Here is a 21,069-nt window from a genome sequence, read left to right as displayed (position 1 = left end):
AACCACCAACCATATGTTCTGTGGATGTGGTTCTGCCCCAATAGATGTTCCAATGAGAGTGAAAAGGTATCACTTTCTCAAATCGTTCTGAATAGGACCAGAAAGAAGAAAGCTGGTGTGATCTCCTGTGGGACAGATCAGTGGTGCTTCTATAGTCACAAAATAGAAATACTAAGGAATGTGCAGATACATAAATCCATCAGGTACCTGAAATCTCTTGAGTCACATTTAAAGATTTTGAGACTAAGTTTCTTTTTTTGTAAATGTATTTTTTATTGGTGTTCAATTTGCCAACATATAGAATAACACCAAGTGCTCATCCCATCAAGTGCCCCCCTTGATATTAAGTTTCTATTTTGTACTGAGGAAATTTTCAAACTCAAGTGTCTTTATTCTGTTCTTGTGCAAGTGAATTTTTTATAAACCCAAGTTTAGATCTTTACATTCATCCTTTCTGCAATTCAGTTTGCTGCTTTCTTCTCATGGTATGTGCAGATTGGAAAAGAATAGACTGGGATGCCTCGGTGGCTCAGCAGTTGAGCATCTGCTCAAGGTGTGATCCCAGGATTGAATACCACATCATGCTCCCTGCATGGAGCCTGCTTCTCCCTCTGCCTGTGTCTCTCTGCCTCTCTCTCTCTCTCTCTCTCTCTCTGTCTGTCTCTCATGAATAAATAAATAAATCTTTAAAAAAAGGAGAGGAATAGACCTCTCAAGTGAGTGCATGTGCTTATTTTTGGTTCCCTCTAATCCTGAGATTCTCTAAGAATATAGGATAACTTATTTTTCTTCATACCCAGAGAGCTGTGTTGTCCTTCACTCCCAATGGTTCAAAACTCAGGAGCAGAAAATTTAAATTGCTCTAGTGACCAGAAGTTTACCATAAATGAGTTATTCTGGTTTGTTTCATAATCAACACTTAGGAATAGTATCTGCTTCTCCTCCTTTAAAAATATATATCAGAGTCACTGTTCTTATCTTTTTTGTATCCTACTTTGATTTAAAAAACACAAGTACAGTGATACATTTCTCTTCTTTAAGCTAGATACTAGGGTATTGGCAGTGGATACTCCGCCTTGGTGGGACAATAAAAAAAAAGTGAGTCCATAGATGGAGCAGGACTCCCTCAACCAATGGGCCAGTAAAACTTGATGCCACACATTCACCACCTGGTTAGTGGGCTGCTAGCCTATGATTTGTGGCTTAGTTTTATACCCTTTATTGAGTTCTTACTGAATACCCTTCACTCTTCAAAGGGCTTTACATCTTGCATTCAGTTGTCACGGTATTCTTATCCACATTTGACAGAAGAGATGCAAAGAGGCAAGCCATTGCCCAAGGTCACTGTTGCCCATGGCAACTTCATCAATGGTGGTGGAGCTGGGATTGAAACCTTGCCAAATTCAAAGCCTGTCAGAGGTGCTCACTATTACCTGTTTTATGTGTGGCATGATAAGGACCAAAACAAACACCTACATGGTGCACTAACCTCTCCTGCATCAGCACTTAATGAAATGTCATCTTCTCACCATTCTGCCGAATGCTCGTTCTAACAGCTGGAGATTCTGCCTCTGCAGCTGCTGAGGGACACAGACATTACCCCATTTCCTCTGAGGTGGTCTTTTTTCACCTTCACTGAAAATATCTTTAGGAATGATATTTCTAGGTCCAGTTTCTAAGATAACAGCAACTAATTATGGGCCTAAGATGTTTCAGTGGGTTTTTCCTCCCATCCCACCCTCAGACCCCACTTCTCCTCTCCTCCTTCACAGAGAGATTTTGGAGCATTATGTGAAAGAAGTTCTCCTCAGTGTAGTATCTTTTCAAAAGAAAAAAAAAACAAAACACTTATTTTTACCTGCCTTCCAAAATCCAGTCAAGTTATTTGAATGAATTTAAGTCTTGAATCTGTCTCAATAGTTTTCCCTCCAATTAATATCCTTCATAGCCATCTCAAGTTTTGCCCACAGTGTGATATTTGGGTCTTAAGAAAAGGTGCAGGTGAAATAAAAGGCCACCTGGGACAGTATGAGTGAGTTTTTGAGTAGCTGGAAATTTTAACTAAAAATAGATATATACAAAAAAATGTTTTTATGGAATGTGTCCATAATAATTCAGCCCTTTTATTTTCTGTGTAGCTTATCTGAATTAATTGGGCTGACACCAACAATTACTATGTAAGTAATTAATAATTATATGAGTGAAGAAGGGGCTTTGCGTCCATGTAACCTTGGAAAATTTGTATAACCTTTCTAAAACTTAAGTTTCTCATGTAAAAAAACTTAATCGTTCTAAGAATTAAATGAGATTACCACCCAAGACACTTATTGTAATAGCTAGCCCAAGGAAAAACTCTCATCATTATCACCATCATTTATATTTGTATTCACAAACTGCACGGAGTACAGCACCAAATGTTATGTTATTTAATTCTCAACACATGGTGGTAGGTTTTATTATTCCCTTATTTGAGGTTGAGGAGGTGAATCTGAGAATTTAAATGACTTTCCTCCTGTCCCAGAGCTCCCGGAGCTAACAAGGGGGAGAGTCAGGGATCTAACCCAGACCTACTGATTTCACAGTCCCTCATCTGTTTGCTCATCCAGTGCTGACATCACGCATTAGTAACAGTGAGCAATAAATCATGCTTTGCAGTTGCTAATGAGATCTTGAAAATTATCTCATTTAATGATATCAATAGCTCTGGGAAGTAGGTATTATTTTCCCAGATAACAGACTAGAAGCCAGGCTTAGAAGGTTTAAGTTCTTGTCAAAATCTCAGAACCAGTAAATGCTAGAGCTGAGCTCTAAACCTATGCTGATTCCAAAGGTCCTGTCATCACCTCCCACAGTTTGAACCACTTTCCCCACTCATTTAGGGGAAAGTTCATCTTCCCTAAAAAAATACGGATAATTATGTCTATTACCAGAGAATATAATTACCCCAAGATGCAAGAGCAATTCCTAACAGTCCCTGAGGGCTTGGTTAGGAGCCTTTTATCAAGATTCAGACAACAGTTTGTAGAGGAGAGGAGCTCTAGGCACCCAGCTGGACATGAAGACCAGCAAGATCAGAAACATCAATCTAGTTAGCTGAGCTGTTCAAAAATCAAATTTCAAAGTGCTATAAAGGTCAATATTGAATCAATGGACAAAATTGGAATATGGACAATAACAGGATCACATCAGTGTTAAATTTCTTGAAGTTGACACCTGTGCTATAATTATGGAAGAGAATGATCTGTTCTTGGGAAGTACACACTGAATTAGCTAGAGGTGGAGGCTCATGATGAGTCAACTAATTCTCAAATGGTTCAGAAAAAATATGTAGATAAATAAAGCAAATAGTAGAGTAAACAGGGTGGTGATAGGTGCATCTGAGTTAATGGTATATGGTAACTCTTTGAACTATTCTTGTAATGTTTTATAACTTTGAAGTTATTTCCAAAAAAATGATTAAAAAATAATAAATCTTCTCTCTTTTCAAGAGAAAAATCGCTATTTACCTTACTTCTTTCATATTTACCCCAATCTCTTATTCAGATCACCAACCTAGACAATAATCCCTAGACACACTTTACCTTTTAAGGTTTTTTTTGTACTGAGCATTTTGTAATGCCAGAAAGTAAGAAAGTAAAATATAGATGGGGGGCATTGCAAAAGAGAGAGGAGTCCATTTCAAAGAGCTCCCAATCACAAAACAACAAAATACATAACCTGATTATTAGTTACAGCCCAAAGAATGAATCCAAACTGATATAAAGTATTGAAAAAATAAATAAGGGGGAAGGAAAACTATTTTTTTCAGAAGAATTCTGATGAATTCTTAGAAGGAGAAGGAGAGAAGGAATAGAAAGTCATCATGACAACACCACAGTGATAATTGCTACAGGCAGGATCCACTGATGAATAATAAAATTAGCTGATGAAACTTTAAGGGCAAACAGGATATTTGCATAGCCTCAAAAACATCCCTCCCCAAATTACTAACTCTTTTGGTTTTAACATACGACCACATGTAGAACTGAATTCCCTTCCCTTTGCATCGGGGATGACTTGGTGACTAAGGTGAAAATTGTAACTTTACAGTTGAGAAAAAAGCACCATTCTACCCATGTGATGAAGGTTCATGTCACTGGTAATGAGCAATGTTGATATTATATGTCCCCGATATAGTTTGACAGAGGAGCACATCACCTCTGTGGTATACCTCCCTTAACACCAGAAAATTGTCTATTCCTGAGAAACTGTAGATAAATTTAACCTTGAGAACATTCTACAAAATATTCATTAAAAGTGTCAAGGTCACAAAAGACAAGTAAACACTGAAAAATTATCACATATTGAAGACAAAGGAGGCATGATAAATATATAATATACATACTACATAAATGCAATGTAGTGTCTTGGATTGGGTCCTGGAGCAGAAAAAAAGGATATACGTGGAAAAACTGGAGGGATCCAAATAAAGTCTGTAGTTAATTTTATCATATGAATGTTAATTTCAGAGTTTTGATAAGTGTATCTGGTTATGTAAGATGTTGGAGTAAACTGGGTGACAGGTTTGTGACTCTGTCAAATTCTAAAATGACTTCAAAATAAAAAGTTAGAAAAAAGCCTTTATGCAAGAGCATACGTCTGACACTATGGACAGTTATGAATTATGGGCCATTCTCTTGCTGAGGAATGTTTTCATTGCACACAAAAATATCCTATCCTGGAGCCAACGGTGTCATGGAGCAGAGCCCTGCCCAGGGCATGGAAAGAGCCCTGGACTAGGATCTAGGAGACCTCTGCGTCCCCATGTGAGCAAGTCACTTGCCTAACAATAAAACTAGTGTCTTTTCCCAGCTGTAAAATGAAACTATATATACTTTCACAAGATTAATGAGTTTTCAACTGAAAAAGCTGCTATAGTAAATATTTAGCACCTGACACAGTAATGCTTAAAAAAATCCTGGATCCTCTAATTTATATACATAATATTGATCACCTACAAATCAAAGGCCATAAATTCAGAAGCCTGTGTGGTCTGGGTTATTATTATTATTATTATTATTATTATTATTATTATTGATGTGTTTAGAAGGCTTGTGGCAAATTCTAGAATACATGGTCCATTTGAAGGAGACACAGCCAGTCAGCTCCAACCAGCTGTTGCCAGTGGAGCACTGTTCCAGTGTTACCCAATATTTGAGTTTCCCAAGAGAAGCTAGAAATCCTGATATTTACAAATGTGTATAATCTCCTTATTTCAAAATGTTAATACTTCATTAAAGACATTTTAAAGTATTGTGTGAAACATCAGAACATGTTTGTCAGTGGGTTTTGTCTTTTGGTCACCAGTCTTTGAACCCTGTAGGGAATAGGAGGGAAAACCTGAGTTCCCCATGAGCCATGTAGCTATGTCTTAGATTCCACAACAAATATACACTGGGCACATGTAGAATTAAAATAAAACATCATAAAACAAATGCAAACAGAATTCAGCCTCCTCCACCTCCCAGGTCACTGCTAACCACTATAGGTTTATATTGGTCACTTCCTGATGGTTCCACTTGAACCCACCCATTAAGTGGACCTAATTGGGGCTGAGAGGGAACTGAGAGGCCATTATTAATAGCCCATCCTACCACACACAGAGAAGCCCCTAGGTCTGCATCTCCCCAACTCCTTTGAAGCAGGGAGAGCTTCCACACCTAGCTGAGTTGGTAGTAGGAGCCAGGTCTCCATATTCTTGTCCCATAACTGGACTCTAAACCACTCTGGAGCAAGGACCCTGCTTTGTATGGTGCCCTTCACACAGCACATTTTGGACTTGCTTGTTCAATAAGCAAAACACCTATGATTCTCTTGTGCTGACAACACACATCTGGTCAATTAAAATACTCCAAAGAAGGGCGCCTGGGTGACTCAGTCAGGTAAGTGCCTGCCTTCGACTCAGGTGGTATCCTGGGGTCCTGGGATGAGCCCTGTGTGGGGCTCTTTGCTGAGCAGGGACTCTGCATCTCCCTCTGCTCCTCCCTCTCCTTGTGTGAATGCAGGCACACTTTCTCTCAAATAATCAAATAAAAATCTTTGTAAAAATATCTCCAAAGATTTTTAACTAAAAATGTTAACTTCTTTAGCAAATTTTGTGTTCTATTTCTATTAAAAACTGAAAGCTAAGTAGGCTAAAATACAAAATTTGGCTAAAATATTGTTTCCCTCCTCCCCACCTTTACCAAAACTCCAGCCTAATGTCTGACTGTCACTTATCATTGCTATTTTTTATTTTTCTGAATAGAAAGTAGGCCATGTAGCTTTTTTTTTTTTTTTAAAGAATGGGCTTTAACTATTTCTAACCCCAAATCGTTGCTTCCAGAACATTTTTTTTCCTTTAGCAAATGGAATATCTGGAGCAAGTCCTCTTTAGTCATTTCTATTGCCCTGTTGAGTAAGAATAAAGTCACGATGGTGTTGTTCCTAATTTCTGTCTCACAGGATGTGCTTTCTAAATAAGCTGGATCACTTATTATTAGTAGTAGCAGAATCCAACAATATCTTTTCAGGGACATTGCAGCCTTCACTTGTGGTGAGAGACAGCTCTAAATAAATTCTACTTCAGTAGAGCTGAGGTTCACTGAAGTTTCCTCCAGCTCTAATAGTCAGGGAAATTCATCCACATCAAGTTCAAGGGAATAATCTGTGTTTTCAACATTATTAGTGATTTGTACTTCAGTTTCTTCACACTAGATGAGAATATCTGGTTGCCTTGCACATAAATAAAGGGCAAATACCAATAATTAGGCCTTTATCAGAAGGAGGCTAATGAACAGGTCCATTTCTCTGCATCCCCCATAGCAAAAGTTTTTTTTCAACTAGTTTTTTTTTTAACTAAAGTTTATATCTATTGAGAGGATTAGTTTTATTTGTGGTAACTCATTTCCAATTTGAAAGTCATAATTCCAATGGCAATTCTTTTTTTTCTTTTATTTAAAAATTTTTTTTATTGGGGTTCAATTCGCCAATGGCAATTCTAAATTTACAGATTAATTTACACTTAAAGAGTACTAGAACTCCCTTTTAAATAAATATCACTTTAGTCAAATAATATTTATTAAACCTTGACTTTGTGTGAAGCTCATGTACTTATACCTAACAAGGGACTACATAATGGCCAATCATAGAAATTAAAACAAAAGAAAATTCTATAGTTTAATTTCTTATGTCCCAGATTATTCAGTCAAGTAAAACTCCAAATTAAAGATGAATCCTCCTGATAGTTTTCCAAGAAACCTCCGTAGTTTGGGGAGCTACATGAATGTTTCCTTGGGACTAAGTTATCCATCAATCAATATGAGTTATCCACTAATCAATATTCTCTATTTTATTTAATCTCAAGAGAGACTTGCTCAGTGAGATTGACACTAATTTCTGTTTTGTTTTGTTTTGTTTTGTTTTTTTTAGTACTCTTTAACTTGAAATCTATGCATTGTTGACACGTAGAAATCAGAGATGGAAAGCCTCTATCTAAATCTATTCCCAAACTGGTGCAAAGTGGGGAGAAGATGAGCCCAAGTGGCCAACACAGGACAAAGGTATAAGGAATGTGTCTCAATTTCCAGTCCCAAATGTGAGCTGTTCCCACGCCTGACAACACAGGTTCAACGCACTGTACCTTAAAGATGAATTTGCAGGTGAGCTGATATCCTGCTGTGGTGCAAAGGAGGTCAAGTTTCACAGCTCTGTTCCTGACTCCTCAGCTTTGATTTGTGAAGGTTACAGGCACTGTCCTACAATCTTATTGTTGCAGCCTTTTATATATGGAATGGAGGAATTACAGAAATCCCTGAGCCTTTCAAGGTCATTTGAGCCTAATTAGTAGTAGAATCAGACAACATCTTTTCAGCCACATTGCAGTCTTCACTTGTGGGAGATAGCTCTAAATAAATTCTGACCTGCTCCAAGGCAGGCGAGCTCCTATTTTGGCTTGTCCCATGAGTACTATGACTTGGCCTGAACCAAGAGTGATGATTTAGAACATGTACTGGCTTATCCATGTGCCCTGTTCTTCTGAGACTTGTGAAGAGCCATTCTCTAACCCTCGGTGTGCAAAGGGGACTGGAATGGTGGGAAAAGTCACTCTTGGGTCTAATATTACAGGAAGACTTAGAGAGGCTTCTTGTACTTTGGAGCCATTAATCCTTGAATGGAATCTGGTGATGACATATCACGGTCTGTTTAGTTCTCTAACCATTTGGAGCAGGAATTGACCCCTGGTGAGTGGTTTCCAATAAAATGCATCCAAGTGAGATCGACTTCTCATTTTAGAGTGGCTCGTATCCTGTTGTGGAGGAGCATATTTTGTCCTTAGGAAAAACATTTAGAATACTCACTCATCTAATAACAAAAATAGCTCTGGTTTTTATCAAATCCTTCTACCATGCTATGAATTGAATACCTATGATTTGGTTCAGTGGGTTAGAAATCTATAATTTACATGATACATGACAATCCTGACTAATACTGATATTCAAATTTTATCTTGCAGAAGTGGCAATATTTAATTTTTTTTATTTTTTTATTTATGATAGTCACAGAGAGAGAGAGAGAGAGAGAGGCAGAGACATAGGCAGAGGGAGAAGCAGGCTCCATGCACCGGGAGCCCGACATGGGATTCGAATCCGGGTCTCCAGGATCGTGCCCTGGGCCAAAGGCAGGCGCTAAACCGCTGCGCCACCCAGGGATCCCAGAAGTGGCAATATTTAATGTTGAATCTATGAAAGTACTTTAATAAGCCAGTTTACTTTAAGCTGGATGCCTACTTTAATAGCAGAACCAAATTTTATAGATGAGGGTTTTTGTTTTTTTTTCCATTAAGAGAGAGAGGGGTTAATTCTGAAATCATTTTACAGGATATCACCTACACAAAAGCAACCTTATAAGAGAGAAAACTTCAATATAAAATATTTCCAAGAAGTACATTGAAATCACAGTCATGAAGTTTATATATATACTATTTAAGAAAGTACAGTGAAATTGAATAAAGCAGATGACAGATTATATAGATAACAACCTTTCCTTTCCCCTTTTCCTCCTCTCCTTCCTTACTATCTTCCTTCTTTCCTCTCATTCTTTCTCTCTTCCCTCCTCTACCCTCTCCCTGTCTTCTCTCCCCTCCTTCTCTTATCACTGATATTCCTTTTTTTTTTTTTTTTGCTCAGGATACATTTTATTTAAGAAAAGGGTATTACAAATCACATAAGAATATTTTTTAAAAATAGTTTTGCTTTTTATTTTTATTTTTTTAATAATCAATTTATTTTTTATTGGTGTTCAATTTGCCAACATTCAGAATAACACCCAGTGCTCATCCTGATATTCCTAAAGCCATGATAATCATTTTGGTTATATGAGATTCCTCAGTCTTTATTTAAGCCATTAGCAAATTTCCAAGAGAAAGGTTATCAAAGTGCTGTTGTGTGGTATTATTTAACCTGGTTTATGGCAATTCTGTAAATTCCTACTCCACTAACATGGAGTTTTGCACAATTAATAATTTGTTCTATTTCAAAGAATGAGATTTATGTTCTTCTTAGTTTAGCTGACGTTTTAACCTATAAGTATCTGTCTATCCAAATTTTGATCTTACTTTTACATTTTATTAGGTTGGGAGAAGAGGGGCACAGAGAGGTTATGTTACACAGCTAGGAAGTGGTAGAATTGGAATCTGAACCCAGGCTGTTCAACTCTCAAGTTCTTACTCAAATGAAATGTTCACTATTAAGGGATCCCTGGGTGGCTCAGTGGTTTGGCGTCTGCCTTTGGCCCAGGGCTGATCCTGGAGTCCCGGGATCAAGTCCTACATCGGGCTCCCGGCATGGAGCGTTGGGCTCCCGGCATGGAGCCTGCCTCTCCCTCTCTCTATGTCTATCATAAATAAATAAAATCTTTTAAAAAAATGTTCACTATTAAGACAGCATGTCTCTGCCCACCCCCAAGTGCTTTCACTTTTCATTCCCCTACATTAAAAACGAGGAGGAAAGAAGAAGACATGATAGAGCACATGCTCAAGTCAGAGACCTTGCAGGACCCCTTTTCCTGGAGGGTCCGACAGGGCCTAAAGAGTCTATGGCCAAGGCAGGTCCACATGGGGGCAGGAACAAAGTAGGGGCACCCAGGGAGGCAGAGCCTCTTCAAATGCCTATGGAACATTTTAAGAATTAATGGAGGATGTCTCAGCATAGCTTCTGGCACAACATCCACTCAATGGATTATTGCTATTATTACTATTATTAGTACTATTATTAGCTAGCGCCTTTCTTATTATGAAACAGGGGATTTATGCCTTTTTTTGAACTTTACTTTTTTGCCATACTTACTTAAAAAAATCTGCCACCAACTGGGCCACAGTCAGCCCTGCCAGTGAGAGGGGACTGCTGAAACTAGAAACCTAACTCTTTTCTCTTGAGCATATATCTCTGAGGAGTCTTAATTCCAATCTAGAGGATTCACTGATGAGCCCTTGAATGACTCCCCTGGAACTAGCTAGGGTAGGAGGTGAGGGTGATTATGCAAGAATCAACTGCAGATAAGGAGTGAGGGAAACTGGTCATTCATTTTTTTAAAAAAGATTTATTTATTTATTTATTCATGAGAGACAGAGAGAGAAAGAGAGAGGGAGGCAGGCTCCATGGAGGGAGCCCAACACAGGATTCGATCCCGGGACCTCAGGATCATGCCCTGGGCAGAAGGCAGGTGCCAAACCGCTGAGCCACCCAGGGATCCCCTTGTCATTCATTAACAGGTGGAAAATTAGAAGTCTCTCATCTGATGTTTTACTTCAAACTGCCTGGTTTAAAAACTTGCATTGCAAGGGACTGATGCAAGTCTGACCATGGCCTGGGCCTGTGTTTTAGGTATCCAACATTTGACCTTCCCTAGACCTTTGTTCCCAACACCATGTATCTAGGCTGAATTCCAATCCATTTCATGTGATACTAGTTCCAGTTTCGCTGTCAAGTATGTGGGTTAAAATTTGTACCTGGGACTTGTTTTTATCAGGTGTCGTAAGGCACACAGACATGGAAATGACTGTTATGAAGGAAGAGGTTGATACAGATCTCTAGAATTAGGAGGCATGGCACATTATGGCACTCAGAACCACATGAGGAAGACCAGAGTCATTCATAGGTAGAGAGGCACAAGAGGGGAGAGCATGGCCTGGAGCCTTTACTGGTGTTTTTTTAGTGAAGAAACAGGTGAAGCAAGGTAAGTGTTCAGAGTAAATTGAAGATTGGTTCATTTGAATAATTTTGGCAGGCTGAAGACTATAAGGGTGTTCCCTATTTGTTGGGTACCTGGCTCTGGGGTGATTTAGGGCAGGGGAAATATTGGCTTGGGGTGTGATAGTTTTTTTTAGAGGAGCCAGGTGGGGATATGGGTTCTGTACTAGTTGATTTGTCTATCAAAGGTGCCTTAGAAGGGAGTAATTTGCTTTCTATAGGAATTAGCTAACCCTGGGAGGTAGAACCTCCCCAGGATCAAGGCCCCAAAGGTCAGAGCATCAGGAATACAAAAATAAGAAAAAAAAATAGTTACTACAGTATGGATAACAGCTAGTAGACCCTCCTTGATAACATCTCTATATTCTTTGTTGCTTCCAATGTCATGCCAGCTGATCTCAGAGCATAGAGTTTTGGCCCTGCACTCCTACTGCCTGTGGCCTGGGGACAGCTGCTCACTGTGGCTCAACCTGGCCACTGGGGTTTCTAGATAAATGGTTACTTGGGCAGAGTAAAACTCTGGGACCATCTTGTCTTCTCATAAGGGCCCTACATCTTTATTTCCTATTCTTCCAGCCTTCTCTTGATGGCTATATCTTTCCAACCTGAGACCCCCTGAGGGGTCTTCCATTCTTAGCCACTAAGCCCTGTTAAGTGTATCAGCAAGAGGTAGCTGGGATGGCAGAGAAGTCTAGGGGTTCTTGTTAAGGCCCCTGCTTTTGTCTGGGCTTGTGACCTTGGGGAACTTTCATATGCATACATCTGTATGTTGTTCTTTTCTAAAGAGAAGGTCATAACTTTCCTCAAATTCTCAAAGAGCTTCATGACTCTAAAAGTTTACCGATAATGGTAACAATAATAATAGCACCTAACATCTTTTGAATATTTACTGTATTCCAAGCATTATTTTAAATTCTAAGTATTAACTATTTTAATCCTCACATGATATTCTGATAAGATCAGAGAGGCTAGATAACTTGTTTGCAGTTCACAGATGGCGAGGAATCAGCAGCTACAGGCCCCCAGCCAAATCTGGCCCACTGCCTTTTTTTTTTCTCTTTGTTTTCTTTATTCCTATTTTTTTTTTTTATTGGAGTTCAATTTGCCAACATATAGCATAACACCCCCACTGCCGATTTTTAATTATTTATTTTTATTGGGGTTAAATATGCTTAAGATAAAATTCGCCACTTTAAAGTGTACCATTCAGTGGCTTTGACACATTCTCAGTGCTGTGCCACCATGCCCACTTCATAGTTCCAGAACATTTTCATCACCTCTAAAGGAAATCCCTGTCCATTAAGTAGTCAGTCCTATTCTCCCAATCCCAGTCCCTGGTAATACCCTTTCTGTCCTTGGATTTGTCTACAGTAGTCCCTCCTTATCTGTGGTTTTACTTTCCATAGTTCTTATCACCTTTGGTCAACTGTGCTCCAGAAGAAGATGATCCTCTTTTTGAAGTATTGTCCAGGGTCAATAGCAGTCTAAAACTCTATTATAACGTGTATGTCATTTACCTTATTTATCCCATCACGTAGGCATTCTATCATTTCACATCATCACAAGGAGAAGAGGGAGTACAGTACAATAAGATATTTTGAGAGACAAAAACCACATTCGTATACTTTTTATTATAATATATTATTATAATTGTTCTATTTTATTATTAGTTATGACTGTTAATCTCTTCCTTAGCCTAATTTTTAAATTAAACTTTATTACAGGTGTAAATGTATAAGAAAAAAACATAATATGTAAAGGACTCGGTACTGTCTTCAGTTTCAGGCATCCATTAGGGTCTTGGTACCTATCTTGCATGGATAAGAGGGGAATACTGTATTCTGAATAGTTAAATAAATGGAATCAAATGTGACCTTTTGTGTTTGGTTTCTTTCACTTTCCATAATGTTTTCAAGTTTCATTCATGTTGTAGCATGTATCAGAACTTCATTACTTTTCATGGATGAATACCATTTCATTGTATGGCTATATCACATTTTACTTATCATTTAATCAGTTGATGGACATTTGGGTTGTTTCCACCTTTTGGGTATTATGAATAGTACTGCTATTAAAATTTGTCTATAAGTTTTTGTTTGAACACCTGGCTTTAATTCTAATAATACCTCTTTTCAAAAAATAAGGTTTTATTGAAACAAAAATATGTTCATTCATTTAGGCACTGTCGCTGTGGTGGCTTTCATGCTGCAACAGAATTGAGTAGAGAATTGCCCTTAACAGAAAATGTTTGCCAACTCCAGCATGAACCACTCCACTAAGCTGCTGAGAATATGTGTTAAGATATAACACTTCCTGAGATTATTTTAAAAACTTTCCACCTTCCCTTGTTCTAAGTGCAGTGCACAGCTTAGCTCTAAGCTTGTGTCTCAGATGAGGAAGCCTACTCTGATAGACTGCAAAACTTGGAAGGGTGGTTTGCAGAGGAGTTTTCAGAAATAAAGAGGGATCCCATTTCTTTACCAATCTCCTCAATCCCCAGCATCCGTCACATTTCTCCCAGAATAGGAGGTGTAGCCTGGTATGCACCATTTCAGGAATGGTGGTCACAGAACTCACCATCATCATTATCATCACTGTTGGTATCATTGTCATCATCTTCACACATCCTGCTGTGGGGGCGCCTCACTGAGCAGCTGTGGAGTCACTGCCCCACCCGGCACCACACAGCAATGGGCTGGGCTGCTACCTGGGCACTCTCCTGACTCCCCCAGATGGGGCTTTCAGAAACTTGCTCAGCATGAAAATGATTTTACCAACTGTTTTCTTGGTCTTAGGTTTTAGTCTTAGGTAAACCAGTGGGGAGATCATTTTGTGCTTTTTGTTTTCCTTCCGTCTTGCATGAAATTCAAAATTCATAACACAGAAGAGGTTGTGTGTTGCTGTTGGGAGAAATGAAAGCAGAGGTAATAAGAAAAAGTAGGCAAAAGAATGGCATTTAGAGGAAGATTGTTATCAGTCAGCATTTCAACAATATCTGTAAACAAAATCACTCTGGGGAAATACAGTAATGAGAATTTAATGTCAAAATGATTGTAATTTTATGCCCAAATACACCCAACATGACAAAGAATTCTGTTAATCTTAATTAGGAATAGTAGGAGTATTTTAATTTTTTTCCATAAACAGAACTAATTGCCTTCCAAGAGTACTAGATAACAAAAAAACACAATTGTATCATACGTTCTGGAGAACATAAACAGGATCTCACTGATTTCTTAACTCCCTGAGCTGGGAGCAGCATCTCAATCTAGCTGGTAGTAATTAAAATTCCATATATCTATCTAAATAGAAGGCTTTACATTTTATGTAATTACTGTATAATCACCTTATTTTCAATGAATTCCGTGTGGAAATGGCAAAGCAAGTTTGAAGAACTGACTTGGTTAAGTACTTTTAATCTATTACTCCTGAATAAAAGTCTCAATGAAATTGTATGCTACTTAACATTTCAAGGAGTTTTGTAAATTGGTGAAACAAATATATTTTCTATGTAGATGTGCTTGTCTGAGACTCATCTCTTGTATTACTCCTACCCTACCCCTGCCTTCTTTTTCAATGAGTCACAGAACTACCTGACAGCCAGTCAGGGATGGCTAAACAAGCTTGATTAAATTTATTTTTTAAAACTTTTTAAATTAATTAGTTAATTAGGGGACCCCTGGGTGGATCAGTGGTTTAGTGCCTGCCTTGGGCCCAGGGCATGATCCTGGAGTCTCGGGATCGAGTCCCACATCAGGGTCCCTGCATAGAGCCTGCTTCTTCCTCTTCCTGTGTCTCTGCCTCTCTCTGTGTGTGTGTCTCTCATTAGTAAATAAATAAAATCTTTTTAATAAATTAGTTAATTAATTAATTTGAGAGAGAGCATGCACAGGCTGAGGGGCAAAGGAAGACAGAATCTCTAGCAGTCTCCGTACTGAGTGTGGAGCCTGACACAGGGCTAGATCCTAGAACCCTGAGATGGTGACCTGAGCTAAAACCAGGAGTCAGATGCTCAACTGAGTGAGCCCATCAGGTGCCCTGTTTAAATTTAAACTCTTCACTCACCTGGAATTGGTAGAGCCTCCCTCAAAACCTACTGGAACCTCCCTGACACTAACCATGGTGTCAAGAAAGGAGATTTCTTAGGGGGAAAAAACGGAAAAAAAAGTTTTCATTTATTTCTCTTATTTTAGCTTTCCCCAAGACACTCTCGAACTTAAATTCAATTGGGCCATGTAAATTATGTTCTTAACAGGATCTGATATTATTTGAAAATGTATGAGGATCATTTCTAGTGAAACTTAAAATCCAGAATAAAAAAAATAAAATTAGAAAAGAAGCATAACCAAAACCTCAATGTGGGCACAGGTTTTTATACATCTATAAGTTGATGTGAAATGCACACTGTCTTTCAATCTGAGAAGCATACATATGTTCTTCCCTTTAGTAGAAGGCCTAGTTTAAAAAAATTGCCTGATGAATAGCGGCAGGAACGGGGTTCTTGTGGAACCATCAGGAAGTGACCAATATAAACCTATAGTGGTTAGCAGTGACCTGGGAGGTGGAGGAGGCTGAATTCTGTTTGCATTTGTTTTATGATGTTTTATTTTAATTCTACATGTGCCCAGTGTATATTTGTTGTGGAATCTAAGACATAGCTACATGGCTCATGGGGAACTCAGGTTTTCCCTCCTATTCCCTACAGGGTTCAAAGACTGGTGACCAAAAGACAAAACCCACTGACAAACATGTTCTGATGTTTCACACAATACTTTAAAATGTCTTTAATGAATTATTAACATTTTGAAATAAGGAGATTATACACATTTGTAAATATCAGGATTTCTAGCTTCTCTTGGGAAACTCAAATATTGGGTAACACTGGAACAGTGCTCCACTGGCAACAGCTGGTTGGAGCTGACTGGCTGTGTCTCCTTCAAATGGACCATGTATTCTAGAATTTGCCACAAGCCTTCTAAACACATCAATAATAATAATAATAATAATAATAATAATAATAATAATAACCCAGACCACACAGGCTTCTGAATTTATGGCCTTTGATTTGTAGGTGATCAATATTATGTATATAAATTAGAGGATCCAGGATTTTTTTAAGCATTACTGTGTCAGGTGCTAAATATTTACTATAGCAGCTTTTTCAGTTGAAAACTCATTAATCTTGTGAAAGTATATATAGTTTCATTTTACAGCTGGGAAAAGACACTAGTTTTGTTGTTAGGCAAGTGACTTGCCCACATGGGGACGCAGAGGTCTCCTAGATCCTAGTCCAGGGCTCTTTCCATGCCCTGGGCAGGGCTCTGCTCCATGACACCGTTGGCTCCAGGATAGGATATTTTTGTGTGCAATGAAAACATTCCTCAGCAAGAGAATGGCCCATAATTCATAACTGTCCATAGTGTCAGACGTATGCTCTTGCATAAAGGCTTTTTTCTAACTTTTTATTTTGAAGTCATTTTGGAATTTGACAGTCACAAACCTGTCACCCAGTTTACTCCAACATCTTACATAACCAGATACACTTATCAAAACTCTGAAATTAACATTCATATGATAAAATTAACTACAGACTTTATTTGGATCCCTCCAGTTTTTCCACGTATATCCTTTTTTTCTGCTCCAGGACCCAATCCAAGACACTACATTGCATTTATGTAGTATGTATATTATATATTTATCATGCCTCCTTTGTCTTCAATATGTGATAATTTTTCAGTGTTTACTTGTCTTTTGTGACCTTGACACTTTTAATGAATATTTTGTAGAATGTTCTCAAGGTTAAATTTATCTACAGTTTCTCAGGAATAGACAATTTTCTGGTGTTAAGGGAGGTATACCACAGAGGTGATGTGCTCCTCTGTCAAACTATATCGGGGACATATAATATCAACATTGCTCATTACCAGTGACATGAACCTTCATCACATGGGTAGAATGGTGCTTTTTTCTCAACTGTAAAGTTACAATTTTCACCTTAGTCACCAAGTCATCCCCGATGCAAAGGGAAGGGAATTCAGTTCTACATGTGGTCGTATGTTAAAACCAAAAGAGTTAGTAATTTGGGGAGGGATGTTTTTGAGGCTATGCAAATATCCTGTTTGCCCTTAAAGTTTCATCAGCTAATTTTATTATTCATCAGTGGATCCTGCCTGTAGCAATTATCACTGTGGTGTTGTCATGATGACTTTCTATTCCTTCTCTCCTTCTCCTTCTAAGAATTCATCAGAATTCTTCTGAAAAAAATAGTTTTCCTTCCCCCTTATTTATTTTTTCAATACTTTATATCAGTTTGGATTCATTCTTTGGGCTGTAACTAATAATCAGGTTATGTATTTTGTTGTTTTGTGATTGGGAGCTCTTTGAAATGGACTCCTCTCTCTTTTGCAATGCCCCCCATCTATATTTTACTTTCTTACTTTCTGGCATTACAAAATGCTCAGTACAAAAAAAACCTTAAAAGGTAAAGTGTGTCTAGGGATTATTGTCTAGGTTGGTGATCTGAATAAGAGATTGGGGTAAATATGAAAGAAGTAAGGTAAATAGCGATTTTTCTCTTGAAAAGAGAGAAGATTTATTATTTTTTAATCATTTTTTTGGAAATAACTTCAAAGTTATAAAACATTACAAGAATAGTTCAAAGAGTTACCATATACCATTAACTCAGATGCACCTATCACCACCCTGTTTACTCTACTATTTGCTTTATTTATCTACATATTTTTTCTGAACCATTTGAGAATTAGTTGACTCATCATGAGCCTCCACCTCTAGCTAATTCAGTGTGTACTTCCCAAGAACAGATCATTCTCTTCCATAATTATAGCACAGGTGTCAACTTCAAGAAATTTAACACTGATGTGATCCTGTTATTGTCCATATTCCAATTTTGTCCATTGATTCAATATTGACCTTTATAGCACTTTGAAATTTGATTTTTGAACAGCTCAGCTAACTAGATTGATGTTTCTGATCTTGCTGGTCTTCATGTCCAGCTGGGTGCCTAGAGCTCCTCTCCTCTACAAACTGTTGTCTGAATCTTGATAAAAGGCTCCTAACCAAGCCCTCAGGGACTGTTAGGAATTGCTCTTGCATCTTGGGGTAATTATATTCTCTGGTAATAGACATAATTATCCGTATTTTTTTAGGGAAGATGAACTTTCCCCTAAATGAGTGGGGAAAGTGGTTCAAACTGTGGGAGGTGATGACAGGACCTTTGGAATCAGCATAGGTTTAGAGCTCAGCTCTAGCATTTACTGGTTCTGAGATTTTGACAAGAACTTAAACCTTCTAAGCCTGGCTTCTAGTCTGTTATCTGGGAAAATAATACCTACTTCCCAGAGCTATTGATATCATTAAATGAGATAATTTTCAAGATCTCATTAGCAACTGCAAAGCATGATTTATTGCTCACTGTTACTAATGCGTGATGTCAGCACTGGATGAGCAAACAGATGAGGGACTGTGAAATCAGTAGGTCTGGGTTAGATCCCTGACTCTCCCCCTTGTTAGCTCCGGGAGCTCTGGGACAGGAGGAAAGTCATTTAAATTCTCAGATTCACCTCCTCAACCTCAAATAAGGGAATAATAAAACCTACCACCATGTGTTGAGAATTAAATAACATAACATTTGGTGCTGTACTCCGTGCAGTTTGTGAATACAAATATAAATGATGGTGATAATGATGAGAGTTTTTCCTTGGGCTAGCTATTACAATAAGTGTCTTGGGTGGTAATCTCATTTAATTCTTAGAACGATTAAGTTTTTTTACATGAGAAACTTAAGTTTTAGAAAGGTTATACAAATTTTCCAAGGTTACATGGACGCAAAGCCCCTTCTTCACTCATATAATTATTAATTACTTACATAGTAATTGTTGGTGTCAGCCCAATTAATTCAGATAAGCTACACAGAAAATAAAAGGGCTGAATTATTATGGACACATTCCATAAAAACATTTTTTTGTATATATCTATTTTTAGTTAAAATTTCCAGCTACTCAAGAACTCACTCATACTGTCCCAGGTGGCCTTTTATTTCACCTGCACTTTTTCTTAAGACCCAAATATCACACTGTGGGCAAAACTTGAGATGGCTTTGAAGGATATTAATTGGAGGGAAAACTATTGAGACAGATTCAAGACTTAAATTCATTCAAATAACTTGACTGGATATTGGAAGGCAGGTAAAAATAAAAGTGTTTTTTTTTTTTCTTTTGAAAAGATACTACACTGAGGACAACTTCTTTCACATAATGCTCCAAAATCTCTCTGTGAAGGAGGAGAGGAGAAGTGGGGTCTGAGGGTGGGATGGGAGGAAAAACCCACTGAAACATCTTAGGCCCATAATTAGTTGCTGTTATCTTAGAAACTGGACCTAGAAATATCATTCCTAAAGATATATATTTTCAGTGAAGGCGAAAAAAGACCACCTCAGAGGAAATGGGGTAATGTCTGTGTCCCTCAGCAGCTGCAGAGGCAGAATCTCCAGCTGTTAGAACGAGCATTCGGCAGAATGGTGAGAAGATGACATTTCATTAAGTGCTGATGCAGGAGGGGTTAGTGCACCATGTAGGTGTTTGTTTTAGTCCTTATCATGCCACACATAAAACAGGTAATAGTGAGCACCTCTGACAGGCTTTGAATTTGGCAAGGTTTCAATCCCAGCTCCACCACCATTGATGAAGTTGCCTTGGGCAACAGTGACCTTGGGCAATGGCTTGCCTCTTTGCATCTCTTCTGTCAAATGTGGATAAGAATACCGTGACAACTGAATGCAAGATGTAAAGCCCTTTGAAGAGTGAAGGGTATTCAGTAAGAACTCAATAAAGGGTATAAAACTAAGCCACAAATCATAGGCTAGCAGCCCACTAACCAGGTGGTGAATGTGTGGCATCAAGTTTTACTGGCCCATTGGTTGAGGGAGTCCTGCTCCATCTATGGACTCACTTTTTTTTTATTGTCCCACCAAGGCGGAGTATCCACTGCCAATACCCTAGTATCTAGCTTAAAGAAGAGAAATGTATCACTGTACTTGTGTTTTTTAAATCAAAGTAGGATACAAAAAAGATAAGAACAGTGACTCTGATATATATTTTTAAAGGAGGAGAAGCAGATACTATTCCTAAGTGTTGATTATGAAACAAACCAGAATAACTCATTTATGGTAAACTTCTGGTCACTAGAGCAATTTAAATTTTCTGCTCCTGAGTTTTGAACCATTGGGAGTGAAGGACAACACAGCTCTCTGGGTATGAAGAAAAATAAGTTATCCTATATTCTTAGAGAATCTCAGGATTAGAGGGAACCAAAAATAAGCACATGCACTCACTTGAGAGGTCTATTCCTCTCCTTTTTTTAAAGATTTATTTATTTATTCATGAGAGACAGAGAGAGAGAGAGAGAGAGAGAGAGGCAGAGACACAGGCAGAAGGAGAAGCAGGCTCCATGCAGGGAGCATGATGTGGTATTCAATCCTGGGATCACACCTTGAGCAGATGCTCAACTGCTGAGCCACCGAGGCATCCCAGTCTATTCTTTTCCAATCTGCACATACCATGAGAAGAAAGCAGCAAACTGAATTGCAGAAAGGATGGATGTAAAGATCTAAACTTGGGTTTATAAAATATTCACTTGCACAAGAACAGAATAAAGACACTTGAGTTTGAAAATTTCCTCAGTACAAAATAGAAACTTAATATCAAGGGGGGCACTTGATGGGATGAGCACTTGGTGTTATTCTATATGTTGGCAAATTGAACACCAATAAAAAATACATTTACAA

The 21,069-nt window shown here is 38.2% G+C and overlaps 1 protein-coding gene across 2 annotated transcripts in view; it reads left to right on the top strand.

The window, feature by feature from the left end:
* The window catches only part of LOC144317184 (uncharacterized), a 265,145-nt gene that overhangs the window by 152,440 nt on the left and 91,636 nt on the right, over positions 1 to 21,069 (top strand). Inside the window, exon 4 of one of the 2 annotated variants that reach the window (XR_013383125.1) lies at positions 7,450 to 8,294. The exons of the other annotated variant lie outside the window; for it this stretch is intronic. The gene's annotated coding sequence lies outside the window, so the exon portion shown is untranslated. Of the gene's footprint in view, positions 1 to 7,449; positions 8,295 to 21,069 lie in introns of those variants that run through there. 2 annotated transcript variants of the gene reach the window in all.

Source organism: Canis aureus, chromosome 1, assembly GCF_053574225.1.
Source record: "Canis aureus isolate CA01 chromosome 1, VMU_Caureus_v.1.0, whole genome shotgun sequence".
NCBI lineage: Eukaryota > Metazoa > Chordata > Mammalia > Carnivora > Canidae > Canis > Canis aureus.
Note: the sequence above shows the minus strand (reverse complement) of the source record. Positions and strands in the feature narration are given on the sequence as shown.